General features: G+C 40.6%; 1 protein-coding gene and 1 pseudogene across 2 annotated transcripts in view; both read left to right on the top strand.

Annotated features, from left to right (window-relative positions):
- The window catches only part of EVA1A (eva-1 homolog A, regulator of programmed cell death), a 601,323-nt gene that overhangs the window by 217,494 nt on the left and 368,434 nt on the right, over positions 1 to 15,395 (top strand). The gene's annotated exons all lie outside the window — the stretch shown is intronic.
- Positions 4,618 to 5,255, top strand: LOC309550106 (CDAN1-interacting nuclease 1-like; annotated as a pseudogene). The gene has a single exon. The product of its transcript is annotated as a CDAN1-interacting nuclease 1-like (transcript).

Here is a 15,395-nt window from a genome sequence, read left to right as displayed (position 1 = left end):
AAACTCTAGCACAGCAGCACTTCAGAAAAAATTGAGATGATCCTTCCATGTGGTACTGGCAAGCAGGCAGGCTGGCTCAGCACTCAGGCAGCTCCTTCCCCAAGCGACAGCCAAAGGCAGGAAGTGGCAGCTCGAAGAGAGGAGCCGATTTTTTTTGTGTCAGTGGGTGGAATAGGTGCTACCTGCTCTCTCCTGCTCTGCTCTCAGTGCTGCTGTCCTCCTGGAAGCATCTGTAACTGGCTTGACAAGTCAAGACAGGTTTCTGGAGTCTCAGTCTGGACTAGAGAGGTGTTGAGGCGGATCAGACAGATGAGAGCACTGTCAGGCAGAGCCTCCCTACAGCCCGGGCGGCGCTCCAGGTGGTCAGGTGGAGTAACCGCAGCAGGCAGCAGCATTAAAATAATGCATTAGTGCCTGGTGCGGCGCAAAAAAATTTTTTTAGTGGATATTGTACACTGATGCACTGGGGGGGGGGGGGGTTCAACCCCCCTAACCCCCCCTTATCTACTTCCCTGCCGCTACTCCATATTTTCACATCTGTCAATATAGGAAATGGTGGATACACCAATGGTTATCTGAATAGCTGGGCTTGGCACAGAATTGTGATGTAAACAAGGATAAGGGGCATTGCAACATGCTGAGTATCCACCGCCATGCCCTATCAAAAAAACCTTTTTTGAAAAAATATAATTTTATCTGCTCACTAGATATCTAATCTCATTAACGACCATACTTTCCAGTAATTGTATATTCTGCACGATATTTGGATATTTGGAGGATTTGGCATCACTGTATGTCTAGGTGGTGCTGTAAGATCTTTTCATTATAGATTCAGATGGATGCAAACCACTATATTATAGTATGCCTAGTTTAATAAATTTCCATACAGCGATTTTTAATTTATTCTATTCTATTAGGATTTAAAGAAAACTGCGCTTGTACATATACTGTAGCAGGTAACTAGATAAAGTATTCTATTTCTTCTTGTCAAGGTCCTTGGATTTTTACAATTTGCTTGGATTGTGTGTGCTACATTTTTTTTTTTATTTAAAAGAGTTGAAGAGGCAGAATTTTTTTTTTTCCTTAATGCATTAAGATAAAAAGCTTGTGTGCAGCAGCCCCCCAGCACCCCCTAATACTTAGCTGAGCCCAATCTCTATCCAGCGATGTCCACGAGCGCCTCAGACTGTCTGGGACTCCCGCGTCTCCTGTCAGTCAGCCAATTAGGAAAGAGTGGGCGGGGCCGAATAGCAGCTCCATGTCTGAATGGACACCGAGCTGCAGCTCGGCTCGGGTGCCCCCATAGCAAGCTGTTTGCTGCGGGGGCACTTGACAGGAGGGAGGGGCCAGGAGCAGCAAAGCGGGACCTGAGAAAAGGAGGTTTCAGGCTGCTCTGTGCAAAACCGCTTTAATGTATTTGCCAATTTAATTAATTTTTGCCAAAATTTCTGGATTTTTTTCAGATTTATAAAGCCATTTAGTGGGGATTTTATTTTTTTCTCTAGTCATTAGTGGAACTTCACTCTTCCAATTAACGTTATTATTGTTAATCCTTGAGCTGCTAGCATTCATAAATACACTGACCTCAAAAAAATTAAAGTAACACTTTAAAGCACATCAGATGTGAATGGGGAAAAATATCATGCTTGATATCCATACTGACACGGACTTGGTAATGTGTTCAGAATGAAACAATGCTACATTTGATGGAAATGAAAATCCTCACCCTACAGAGGGCTGAGTTCAAAGACACCCTGAAAATCAAAGTGAGAAAATGATCCAGCAGGCTAGTACATTTTTCTGAAATTTAATTGCAGCAGCTCAAAACGGTACTTAGTAGTTTGTATGGCCCCCATATGCTTGTATGCATGCCTGACAATGTCGGGGCATGCGCCTAATGAGACAACGGATGCTGTCCTGGGGTATTTACTCCCAGATCTGGAACAGGGCATCAATGAGCTCCTGAACAGACTGAGGTGCAACCTGGCGGTGTTGGATGGTCCAAAACAATGTCACAGAGGTGTTCTATTGGGTTTAGGTTAGGCAAGTGTGGGGATCATTCAATGGTATCAATTCCTTCATCCTCCAGGAACTGGCTGCATACTCTCGCCACATGAGGCTGAGCATTGTCGCGCACTAGGAGGAACCTAAGACTCACTGCACCAGTGTAGGGTATAATAATACACGGTCCAAGGATTTCATCACGATGCCTAATGGCAGTCAGGGTGCCATTGTCTAGCCTGTGGAAGTCTGTGCATTCCTCCATTGATATGCCATCTCTGACCCACCACCAAACAGGTTATGCTGAACGATGTTACCGGCAGCATAATGTTCTCCACAGCTTCTCCAGACCCTTTCACATCTGTCACATGTGCTCAGGATGAACCTGCTGTCATCTGTGAAAAGCACAGGGCGCCAGTGGCGGACCTACTAATTCTGGTGTTCAATGGCAAATGCCAATCAAGCTCCATGGAGCTAGGCAGTGAGCACAGGGCCCACTAGAGGATGTTGGGCCCCCAGGTCACCCTCATGAAGCCTTTCTAAAGGTTTGGTCAGAGACATTTACACCAGTGGCCTGCTGGAGGTCATTTTGTAGGGCTCTGGAAGTGTTCATCCTGCTCTTCCTTGTACAAAGGAGCAATTACCAGACCTGCTGATGGGTTGAGGCCCTTCTACGGCCCTGTCCAACTCTCCTAGAGTAACTGCCTGTCTCCTGGAATCTCCTCCATGCCCTTGAGACTGTGCTGGGAGACACAGCAAATCTTCTGACAATGGCACGTATTGATGTGCCATTCTGGTGGAGGTGGACTGCCTGTGCAACCTCCTATAGGTTACAGGTATTGCCTCATGCTACCAGTAGTGACACTTTCACTAGTTCTGCATTTGGCTAGGGTCAAACAGTCAGAAAAGATGAGTAGGGAAAAAACCGTCAGGGGTCCTCCACCTGTAAAACCATTCCTGTTTTGGAGGTTGTCTCATTTTCGCCATCTAGTGCTCCTGTTAATTTAATCAACACCAAAGCAGCTGAAACTGATTACCAACCCCCTCTGCTACTTAACTGGCCAGATCCATATCCCAGGACTTTAATTGGCTTGATGCTATACTCTGATTAAAAAGTGTTCCTTTATTTTTTTTTTGAGCAGTATATATATAGAAAAGCATACCATATTTACTTGTGAAACATTTTTTTTTCTTCAGTTATGTCCTGGTTTCTTGCTTAGGCACATGTCATACATCCCAGGAGCCTTCAGGAAGGTTTTCTTAGCGAAGCACTCTCCTGCAAGCATGCTTGAGCAAAGAGCAGATAGATTCCAGGAAGTAAATGCTACATGAATCATTTGCCCTTTACTCAAGATGGCCATGGCCAGAAATGCTATGGGGGTGTTTTCAGAAATTTCTCAACAAAAAGCATAGAGAAATAGATGGGGGGGGGGGGGAGTTTACTTTAAATATTTAAAAATTTAGTGTTTTCTTTGTGGTGTTCAGATGCAGTGAAGACCACACTTCACTAAAGTGTTCCACATTTATTGAACAATCTATATCTACATGCACTCAACCAAGTCACATCTCCATGGATCCACTTCTGTATTTCCTATTCTTTTAATCCTAACTCCAAATTTTGGTGATTATCGAAAACTAAAAGCAACAGCAACATTTTCAGTCTTGAGTGAGGTTTAAGAGATTAAAAAAAGTGATAAAGTTTCAAGCATTTACATTGATCTTTGACCGCCATTTGGCAGGTTTGCCCCCACTTCCCTTCTCTTTTAGCATTTTGGTAATCTCTGTTATGGAACAGTTTCCATTTTGGATATATTAGCAGTGGGATAAGGGGAGCATAATTTGTATAACCCTTTTTAGGAGATTTACATCGCAAATTCATGTGGTTAGCATGTCTGCCTGGCAGCGCTAAGTTTGACGGTTCAAATCCTATCCTTGGCACTTCCTACCTGGGGTTTGCATGTGTGGGTTTCCTTCAACACTTAAGACACTTGCTGGTAGGTTGATTGGCTCCTCATTACACTAGCCCTAGTATGTGTATGTATGAATGGGAGTTTGGGACCTTTTTGGCTGGCTATACGTTATACAATTTTTTTCTTAATTTCCTTTAGATTTACTTTCAACTATCTATGTAGTGTAAGGGCATGCATGATTGTATACAAATTAAATGTTTAGGTTACAATTTTAGTAAATCTAAGTGAAATTGTACAAAAAAATTTGAATAACACTATAAGGCGATGGCTAGCCTTAGGTTGAAAGATTCTTGAGGGCAGATACTGATGTGCAAAAAAAAAAAAAAAAAATTCATAAATTGTTGGTGCCAAATGTACTTGTAGAAAAATAAAATCCCAAATCTGCTTCAGAAGATTGTCAAGTTCTTGGTGATAATTGCATTAGCATCTTAGAGGCCTGGATCCATATCATTCTCTCTGGACAATGTACAACCCCCAAATCCACTATCTGAGCCCAGTGTTGTCTCTGAAGGAGGAGGTAGCTTGGATGATGGGAGAGTTGTAGAGAGAGAGACTGCTGAATAAATTACACATCTGTGAAGAGAAAAAGATTAAATTAACCAAGATTGCCAATTTCATCAATATTTTGAAGACTACATGGTAGTGTATGGGGAAGGAGAGGTTTCCCGATCAATCACAGTCCACTCTGCTGAACATCTTCCCAGGAGTACCAGATGCTTAGAAAAAGGGCTCATGCCCCAGACACTGGAATTTTCCTACAAATGGTACTTGCATGACATAACGGCAGACCTAACAGCACCTGTCCTACTCAACCTAGCTAATAAGGTGGATTTTTCTCCAGCTCTCATCACACGCACTGTTTTGGAGAGATTCTTCAAGACCAGGAAGGGCAACCACCCACAAAACCTGTGTTGCATTCTGTGAGATCCATCTTTAATCCCAACTACGGTCATCGACAACCACGTCAACAGTGCATTATTAATGATTGTTGTAAAAGACCTTTGAATTGCATCAAACATGCTATTGGCTATAAGTATGAAGTGCTTCTGAGAAAAACTGATGGAGAAGAATCTAGCATTTTTAGATGAAGACCAGCTGTGTCCTAGGGGTAATGATAAAACTCCTGACTTTATTCTGGAAGTGCCAATAGCTGTGGATGGACAGGTTATTCACTGGATTGAAAGTAAAGCATCCTTTGGTGATGAGCACAGTCACCACACACGTATCTATAGGACTCACAAGCCATTATGCTCCATACATTGTAATTTTTATACCATTGCGTAGTAAAACTCTAGAGGCAGACCCAACAGTACCTATCCTACTCAATCTAGCTAATTAGGTGGGTTTTTCTCCAGCTCTCATTGCATGCACTTTTGGAGATTCCTACAAGACCAGGATGGGCAGCCACCTACAAAACCTTTCCTGAAAATAGCATGCTTCTTGATCCATCCTTAAGGCCTGTACACATGAACAGAAAATCGTACAAAAATAAAATACTGATTTTGAAACTATCATACGTACACCGCTTTTGTCTGAAATTATCCGAAAGTACAAACACGAAAATGTTTCTCCTACGAGCCCAAATGTACGTATTATTATTTTTTTTTTTCATTTTTAATCGGTATCATTTTTGTCTGATAATTCAATACATCGCTTTCAAATTTTTATTTTGTCATGCGAGAATTTTTGAACTGTAGTAACCTTTTTCGATATGGAGACTAGAGTGCAAAAACTGACCTCACTCATCTGATAATCTTATGTGTACCAGGCTTAAATTCCAGGTGCTGTCCTCGCCAACCAGGTAAAGCAGTAGATTATCAATAACTGTTGTAATGGACCTTTAGTGGCTTGCATCAAACATGTTGGATATGAACATGAAGTGCTTCTGAGAGAAAAACCGATGGAGAAGAATCTGGCATTTTTGGATGAAGACCAGTTGCTGAAGGGTTATGATATAAAACTCCAAACTTTATTTTGAAAGTGCCAGCAGCTGTGGATCGACATGTCATTCACTGGAATGAAAGTAAAGCCTCTTTTGAGAGCAATGCATTTTGCTAAAATAGTGAATTTTTACATAAATCACTCCAGGATTTTTGCATTTTTATAAAGCAACGAATAGATAGTTCTGCAGTCATTCGCTGCGTTCTTTTTTTTTTTTTTTTTTTTTTTTTTTTTTTATAAACCAGCAAATGCCCACTGAAAGGTTTGGACTAACTATAAGTTATCTGTTGAATCCTACACCACCTACTGAATTTATTATTTTGATGGCTGGATTCTAATAATCATCTTCACATATGGACTCCTTCTGTGTGGGACTCACATTATTTATGCATTGATTGAATTGCCTTTCACTTTTAGAGTTTTTCAATTGAATGTTATATTATTTTTTTGATTTTTTTTTTTTACTATTTATGTGAACAATTCATTGTTTACACTTTTACTTTATCGCTGCACTTATTTAAAGGTTTCCTTTTAACACTTTGTCAGTTGGGTGTGCTAGCAGCTTTTTCTTTCAGTTAGCGCGGTGTTTACACACGCATTTTTCCATGACAGAAATTAAACACAGTTGCATTTGGTGATGGGGTGAATGGGCTGTGCTGCTATTGCCCCACTTGCACATGGTTGCAGGGTGGTGGTATGTATTTAGGGGGTAAAAACAAGTAGTGAGGAGCAGAGGCATAACTAGAACCTTCAGGGCCCCGGTGCAAGAAACCATAAAGGGCCCCCCGGACCCCTGGCAGCACAGTAGGGGGGGACCAGGGGAGCACACAGGGGCCCAGAGACAGCAGAACAAGAGTGAACTGGATAGGAGGAGTGGTGGGGGCAGCATACAGAGGAACCAATCTCCTCCATTTTCCTCCTGCAGCTACAAAAGGAAAAAAGGACTGCGATTTCTCTACATGCTGCCCCACTGCTCCTCCTATTCAGGTGTACAGGGGAGCTGCATGGGCCCCCTGGAGCATGGGGCCCGGTTGCAATTGCAACCCCTGTAGTTACGCCCCTGGTGAGGAGGTGACCTATCTCCCTCCTCACTACCGGTCACATTCTGCTGAAGAGTAAACAGAGTACAATCACCGTAATAGTACAGAAAAACAATTTTGGGGTTAGAGCAACTAGCTTAGCAGAATGCAAGTGGGATAAATAACCAAAAAAGGAGGATGGGGTGATGTCAAAACATAGATGTGTGACAAGGCAAGTACAATCTGGTGGATTAACCACTTGACGACCTGAAGATTTACCCTTACACCATGACAATTTTTGCTATACAGCACTGCGTTACTTTAAGGGACAATTGTGCGGTCATACACTGTGTACATTAATGAAATTTATGTCCTTTATTTTTTCCCACAAATGCCTTTCTTTTGGTGGTAAATAATGGATATCTCCTAAAAGTAGATTATTATTATTATTATTATTATCATTATTATTATTATATCAAAGGAAAACCTAAGTCACCTAGGTTTCTCTACCCACTGACTTAATAACTATTGCCAATAGTGAATTTTTTGCATAAATCTCAGGAATTGTGAATATTGACTTCTCCAATCATTCTCTTTTTATTTTATTTTTTTAAACACCAAATGCTCATTTTAAAAGGTTTTCCATGCTTATATACTTCAATATAGAATTACACACATCCAGTCAAGTCACATTTGTCACCATAGGCCCTCTTCTGGATTTCATCAGAAATCCAAGTCTTGATGATATCACTTTTAATCATTTAAACCAAACTCCAGCCAAAATGTTTTTATTTTGGATAATGTCAGGTTTTTACTTCTGTCTTTGACCACCATTGGGTGGATTTGTTTTTACTTCCTATCTCTTTGGTGCCTGTACAAGAACTAGGATAAGAAGGCAGAGATATCAATGAAAACATTGTTCTAAGTTTGGATGCTACCCAGCTCTAATAAAATGTGTTTTCTTTTGTGTCCTTATTGGAGAGCAGGTTCTAACCCTTCCGCACTCCAAAAACCTTTTGGATGACTTTGGGCTTTAATCACTGAACAAAAGGAAGTTCAGGAATAAGTCATGGTGGAATCAGTTTTCCTTGTTCCATTTTGTTTGGCTGTCACCTTTCATGTAATAAGACAGTGGGGTAAATTTACTAAAACTAATACTCAGAATCTGGTGCAGCTGTGCATGGTAGTCAGTTTCTAACTTCAGCTTGTTAACCTTTTGGCAATAAAACCTGAGGGCTGATTGGTTGGTTTGTATGCAGAGCTACACCATATTTTGCGTTCTCCAATCTTAGTAAATATACTCCAATATATTTAGGGAGAATTGGACTAATGCATAGAAACTGTAATGTTTTGCTTTTATCCCACTGCATTTTGTACAACCTTTTGGTAGCTATCAATATACTTTAGCTGACTTCAAACATCATATTTTTCTACTAATACCATCAATTGCATTTGTATGACGAGGCTTTAATCTGCTTCCCTTGTTCTCAATTGGGGCATTTGTAAGTGGCAGTTGTTGCTCTGCAAATATTGTAGAATTTACCATCTGCAACTACTATGAATCAAGAGTGTGGATGAGTTCAGGAATCTTCCCTGCTGTGCACCGCTTTGAATACACTGATCAACGCTGCTGGCAATGATTAAACTAAAATATACCAACTGCACTGTTCGAGTGGTGTCAATGGTGAATGGGGCTGTGCTGCAACTGCCCCACTTGCATGCATTTGCATGATATTGATCCTGGCATTTAGGGGGTTAAAACAGCTGGTGAAGCACATATCCCCTCCCCCACACCCATCAAAAGCTATTGAAAAGTGATCCATGAGTCCCTTGCAGAGGAGCAGCAGTCTTTGACGCTAGTGTGACCGAACCTTTACTTTTTATAATCTTTGCAGAAATATTAGAAGTATCATACTGCATAATTCACAAAAGGGTTGACCTTACATTGTTAATGCAAGTACAAAATGCTATATTATACATACTTTTTAATGCAGTTTTATGGTTACAAACATTATTACACAAGTTATACTGTAACTCCATTAAAGAGGCCCATTCACAAAACCAATAATTTCCACAATCTTCCAATAGGATTGGGTATATTTAATGTATTTTAGACCCGTTTACCTACCAAAGCCCTCCTTGTGTAGATAGCCTAAAGTCCTGAGATGGCTGCTGGGCTCTGACATTTTGGATGGGATTCCAGCAGTCAATGCAGACTCTGAGCAATGCAGACTCTGAGCTGTCACTTAAATTACACTCTATAGCAGGGGTCTTCAAACTATGGCCCTCTAGTTGTTCAGGAACTACAATTCCAATCATGTCTGTGAATGTCAAAGTTTTATAATGCCTCATAGGATGCGTAGTTCTGCAACAGCTGTAGGGCCAAAGTTTGAGGATCCCTGCTCTATAGTATTCTGCTTTTGCTCCCCTCTGGCAGCTATATAAAAGCTTTTCTGCATCTCCTTGGATCCCAAAATTACCTATGCGAGCACACTGAATGTCTTAGCCCTCTCCTCTACTATTATTATCTCATTACAAAGTGGGATGGAGCAGTTCTAGGGAATTGACTTTTCCTGTAGTAGTCAGAGATGGAAAGCTAGCAAGTTTTTTTTTTTTTTTTTTTTTTTCAAAACAATTTATTAAGAAAAGGGTAAAGAGCATTACATGAAATTAACGCTATACAGAAACAAGAGGTACATAATACTCTCAAAAATAGCATATTTCAATATAAAGTGAACAGTGCAAAATAATACACAACAGTATATAGACAGTATGAGAGGAGAGAAACTCCTCAACAAGTGTAGGCATCCGTTGGTCCATAGGGACAGAGGGCGGCATAGGAATCAGTACATGGAGACAAAACAACCTCAGGCCGTCCAAGGCAGGTGTAGCAAGGGACACAGGCAGGACACGGAAAGGCACGACGGGCAAGGCCTAAAGGGGCAAGTGTCCTATGGGGAAGGGACCAAGCACAACGTCCTCCCCCAACACGGGGTCCGGCGACCGTCCCCATGAGGGGAGGGGGTGATAGGAGGGGTAGAGCTACGATGCACATCTAGTTTTAATCACATTCAAATTAATATTGCAAGCAAATAAAAAAAAAAATTGACTAATTTTTCTGTGCTGTAATCTTTATTTATTTTTTGTATTTTGTTGGAGACAGTCATTTTATAATATAATTTACGAGATTCTATCTGGCAAACACTTGTTCTACCAGGCACCTATGGAGGTATAGAGAAAATAGTTATAGACATTAGGCTTTTGGCAGTTAAAAATCTCTTTCACAAAGATTTTTCATTGGGTTTAGGAGGTTTCAAAAAGGCATACAGAAAAGTAAAACGAACACTGTAATAGTACAAAGCAAAAATAATGGGGTTACAGACCAACATGGTTATCAGAAAGGGAAATTATGATTTATAAAAAAAAAAAGGGGGTGTGTTTAAACGTGACAGAAAATTAGCTGTGTGAATTGGTAAGTATAAACGGCCAGGTTAAGAAACAAAACCTACAACTGTAGTTTGGAATGAAGTGATGCAATATGCCAACATGTACTGGTGGTCATGTAGATTCTTGGTCCTGCATGGTTACAAGTTCAGACCCTCTTCCATTTCTTCATCCTCTAACTCTGTGGATTCATCCTCTGTATTTTCCTCCTCTGTCATTTCTTCCTCAGAAAATTCTTCAATTCTCCAAGTATAACGAATACAGTTTATGATGGAAAGAACAGAGGGTCGAGATTCAGAGTCCTCAGAAAGGAGTTTGTTGAACATGTTCAGTGCCTCTCTTGTCAACTTATCCCAGGGAGCTGGTGGAGGAATGCTATTGGTACACTTCTGCCAGCTGTGGAAGGCCTGGTACATCTCATCCTCCTCCACAGCACCTTCCCAGGGATAGTCTCCCATTAGAGTAACAAAAAGAAGAACTGCAAAAGCCCAGGAATCTATACTTGTTGTCACGACCAAATACTCCTCACTCTTCAAGGCACTCTGCTCTGGGGATAGATATGGGATAATGTGTGATATTGAAGTGACAATGCTGCCAATAGCCCGAGATAGGCCAAAGTCACACAATTTGATACTGTAGCATTCCTTGTCCATAAGCAAGACGTTGTCTGGCTTAAGGTCTCTATGCACCAATCTTCGGCTATGCATGAAATCCAGAGCCCTAGCCAACTGTGTTGCACAGCGTTTTGCCATTACTTCTGGAATTCCTACCTGAAATAAGAGATGGAAAACCTTTTTGAGACATTTCAATAATCACATGAAATACAATAAACAATGTTAATTGGCTTTAATTTCTTCAAAGGAATTTGCTATGCTGACTTGCAGCTTTCATGAATGTCAATTCACTCACAACTGAGGGGTGTATGGATCACCAAAAAACCAAAGCAGTCTGACATTTTTCCTTGTTCCTTTTGGTCAGCTGTCACTTTTTCATGCAATAAGTAATATGTTTAGGCAGAACAAGGCTGATGTTTTCTAAAGTTTGAAAACGAATTGAAAGTTCTACAGATTTTTATCTCAAACTTTGCTTTGTATGCCCTTTTTTGGTAGCGATCCATTAACTTGAGCTGACTTCAAATGTCATGTATTTGTATGAATAAGCTTGAATCTGCTTCCCTTGTTCTGGAGTGAGCCAGAACTGAACCAAATGTACAAACACCTCACCTCAGGCTCAATGAGTTTATGTAGGGTTCCAACTGTAGCCAGCTCTTGGGTCATGATGTAGTAGTTCAGGGTGTCTATGAAGATTGGGTGGGTGGTGATGAAGCTATGGTTGCTGGATAGAGAGATTGACATGGAGAGCTCCTTTAGAAAGGTTTTCAAATTGGTCTTGTCCTTTCTTACCAACTTCATGGCCACTTGGTTACCTTAATACAAATGAGACATCTCAACAATCAGACCTAAAACTAGACTCCAAGGAACATCATACACAGGTTTTTGTTCATAGAAAACACTTTACTCTTCCATACTGTGCTAGAAAGATCAAGGAGGGGGAGAAGAGAGAAACTGGTGTACATATATTTTTGCCTACTAGAAGTGTTTTTTTATCATACTTTTTTTTTTTTTTTTTTTTTTTGATTGAGGGCTAAAGACCAACATTTTCTCCAGACACCGCTTGTTTTTTGATGGGATCTTATAAAATAGTCTTTGATTTCTGTATTGTTTATCAAACCAACCATGGATCACTGAAAATACAAGATTGCGGCTTACTATGGTTGATTAGTCTTTTAAATTATATTTCCTTAATGAAAAACTCCAGTGTTTAGTCTATTTTACAACTTTGGAAATGTAAAAGTTAATGAACTGAACTTCCGCTTTCATTTTTCTAAAAAGTCTTCAACAAAAAACAGTTTATTATATGGTGCATCCATAATGGCCTACAAAACATGCTGAGCTTTCTACTGCGAATGCCTAGCCCAGCCAGCATTCTTCTTGGCAACCTGTTTATAGAGGATATTCCATTGTCTTTAAGGAGGGGTATACCTTGCAGTCATTGAGCTGTTTGTTTTTAGCAGAAAGTCTGCAGAAACAGTTTGTAGAAAGCTTACATTTTGCTTCTAGCTGGTCACTAGCTGGCTGCTATTGGCCAACTTAACCACTTCCCGCCGCCCTATAGGCGATTGACGGTGGGAATGTGGTTGCATTATCCTGACCAGACGTCATATGATGGCGGGCGATCGGTGCTGCGGCGTGTCACTCTTGACACACCACATCTCCGATCTCGGTAAAGAGCCTACTGATGTAGCCCACCAGTGCCCTCCCCATCAGTGCTGCCCATCATTGCCATCAGTGCGCCCCACCAGTGTCCATTATTGCCCATCAGTGCCCACCAATGCTGCATATCAGTGCTACCTATCAGTGCTGCCTATCAGTGCCGCATATTCATGCCATCCCATCAGTGCCTGTCAGTGTGGCCTAATCAGTGCAGGAAAAAAGTATCCATTTACAAAATTGTATAACATTAACAAAAATTTATTTTTTTTTTTTTCAAACTTTTCGGTCTTTTTTTTTGTTTTGTTTTGTTTAGCAAAGAAAAAAAAACCTTGTGGTGATCAAATGCTATCAAAAGAAAGCTCTATTTGTGGGGAAAAAAAATGACAAATTTGGTTTAGGTACAGCGTTGCATGACCGCGCAATTGTCATTCAAAATGCCAAAAGCTGAAAATTGGCCTGTGCAGGAAGGGGGTGAAAGTGCCCTGTATTGAAATGGTTAAAATGCTACAAAAATGTCATGTTTACCCAAATAAAAAAAAATAAAATCTTTTGAATGCATTTTCATTATCCGTACTAAATGTAACATGTGGTGTATTACATATTTTAATTAAAATACTTTATTCATGAAAATTATAATTGCAATTGCATACCTGTGGCCTTCTCCTGAACAAGTAGGACTTTGCCAAAAGTGCCTTTGCCTAGCCTCTTGATGTATTGAAAGTGATCAGAAATTTCCTCCACATACACAGTTGTAAAAGCTGGTTCCATTGTAAAGGCGTGGGAGGGTGGGAGTCTTCAGATACCTTTTTTTTAAAATAACATTTTCAAATGTCCATAAAAATTAGAAAAAATAAAAATTAGAAAAAAACTTTTCATACATTGTCATTTATGGGCCATTTACATTCTTTTGAAGCAGGACCTGATTGTTCAGCCATACATACAAATTTCCAAGCCTTTGTACCATGTCTTTGGTATAGCATATCAAATTATAAACTGGAAAAAAAAAAAGTGGATGACACATTGGTGAGAGGGACAAGTGTCTGAGACAAGTTCACATCCAAACTCCATGAAAAGTTAAATATGCCAACGAGATACCTATGTGAACTGTTTAACCTGCAAAACATTTATTATATTGGTCCCGCCAGACAACACAGCTCAGGCCCTGCCCTTTCCAGGATAATGGAACATAATTGGTAACCCCAATTGTACTTTGAATAACTATGCAGAGCATAGCAGTAAAAATAGGTTTTGTGGAGGTCTTAGATTACCAAATTATACAGTGTTAGGTTAAGAGGGAAAAGCGTATCGCCTTATAAAAAAAAAATGGACACATTTTCTTTAGAGACAATTGCCCAAATCAGCATTCCACAAGCTTGAACCCTCTAGAGGATTTGGAAAGGCAATCCAAGTAATAAGACTATAGAGGCTGCCATCAGACCTTTACTCCTGAAGATGCTATTAAAAAGGAAGGTAATTCATCGGCTTCCATATTTTCTGAGGCAGAACAAGTATACATATTAACCACTTGCCGACTGCCTAACGCCGATCTACGTCGGCAGTCAGCCCCTCACAGGCAAAGTGCCGTAGGGCTACGTCACTAGCTTGTGAGGGTCTAGGGAGCGAGTGCGCGCCCCCGGAGGCGCGCTCCCGCGTGGTCACGGACCCCCCCCCCCCGCGTGTGACCAGCGGACCCGATGTCCGCCGGTCACTCGGCGATCGGCGGGGGAGAGGGAGAATGTCAGGCAGCTTGTGTAAACAAGCTGCCTGTCATTCTCCTCGCTGTAAAGACACTGATAAAACGGATCTAGTATGTAGATCCGTTGATCAGTGTCCTTACAGCTCAAGCCACAGCCAATCCCAGTAGAAAGCACGCCCCTAGGGATCCACACAGCCCCTCCCTCCCAAATAAAGTTAACCCCTTCACAACCAGTGTATTTTTACAGTAACAGTGCATATGTATAGCACTGATTACTGTAGAAATGTCACTGGTAACCCCAAAAGTGTCACAAATGTCAGTCAAGGGTCCGATCTGTCCGCCTCAATGTCGCAGTACCGCAAAAAAAATTGTAGATCGCTGCCATTACGCGTTAAAAAAAAAAAACAACAAAAATGACAAAAATCTTTCCCTTTGTTAGTAAACGCGATAACTTTTGCGCAAACCAATCAAAATACGCTTTTTGCGATTTTTTTTTTTTTTTACCAAACATAGGTAGCATAAAACAAATTGGCCGAAAATTTTAAAAAATTTTGATTTTTACTTTTTTTTGGGGGAATTTCATATAAAAAAATGTGAAAAATATTGTTATTTTTGCAAAATTGACGCTCTTTTTTTGTTTATAGCGCGTGATCAAAAAATCGCACAGGTGATCAAATACCACCAAAAGAAAGCTCTGTTTGTGGGAAAAAAAGGACGTCAAATTCGTTTAGGTACAGCGTCGCACGACCGCGCAATTGTCCGTTAAAGTCACGCAGTGCCGAATCGCAAAATACCCCCTGGTCAGGAAGGGGGTAAAATCTTCCGGGGCTTAAGTGGTTAAGAGTTTAGACTTGGCTTTGACTTTCTAATCTGCATGCTTGTTCATGGTTTAGTGAGCAAGAAACTTGGAATCCAGAAACCAGGAAATGAGTATTGTTAGGTCAGTAACTGCAGCCCACAATTCGTCCAGATTTCCACAAAAAAAACCCAGTATTAACTTAACAGGTAATTAAAATAAAATTTAAGGAGGTACAGGTTTTACAGATCTTGA

This window comes from Pelophylax lessonae (genome assembly GCF_965119305.1).
Source record: "Pelophylax lessonae genome assembly, chromosome: 3".
Lineage (NCBI taxonomy): Eukaryota > Metazoa > Chordata > Amphibia > Anura > Ranidae > Pelophylax > Pelophylax lessonae.
The sequence above is the reverse complement of the archived record's forward strand: the minus strand, read 5'-3'. Positions and strand labels throughout refer to the sequence as shown.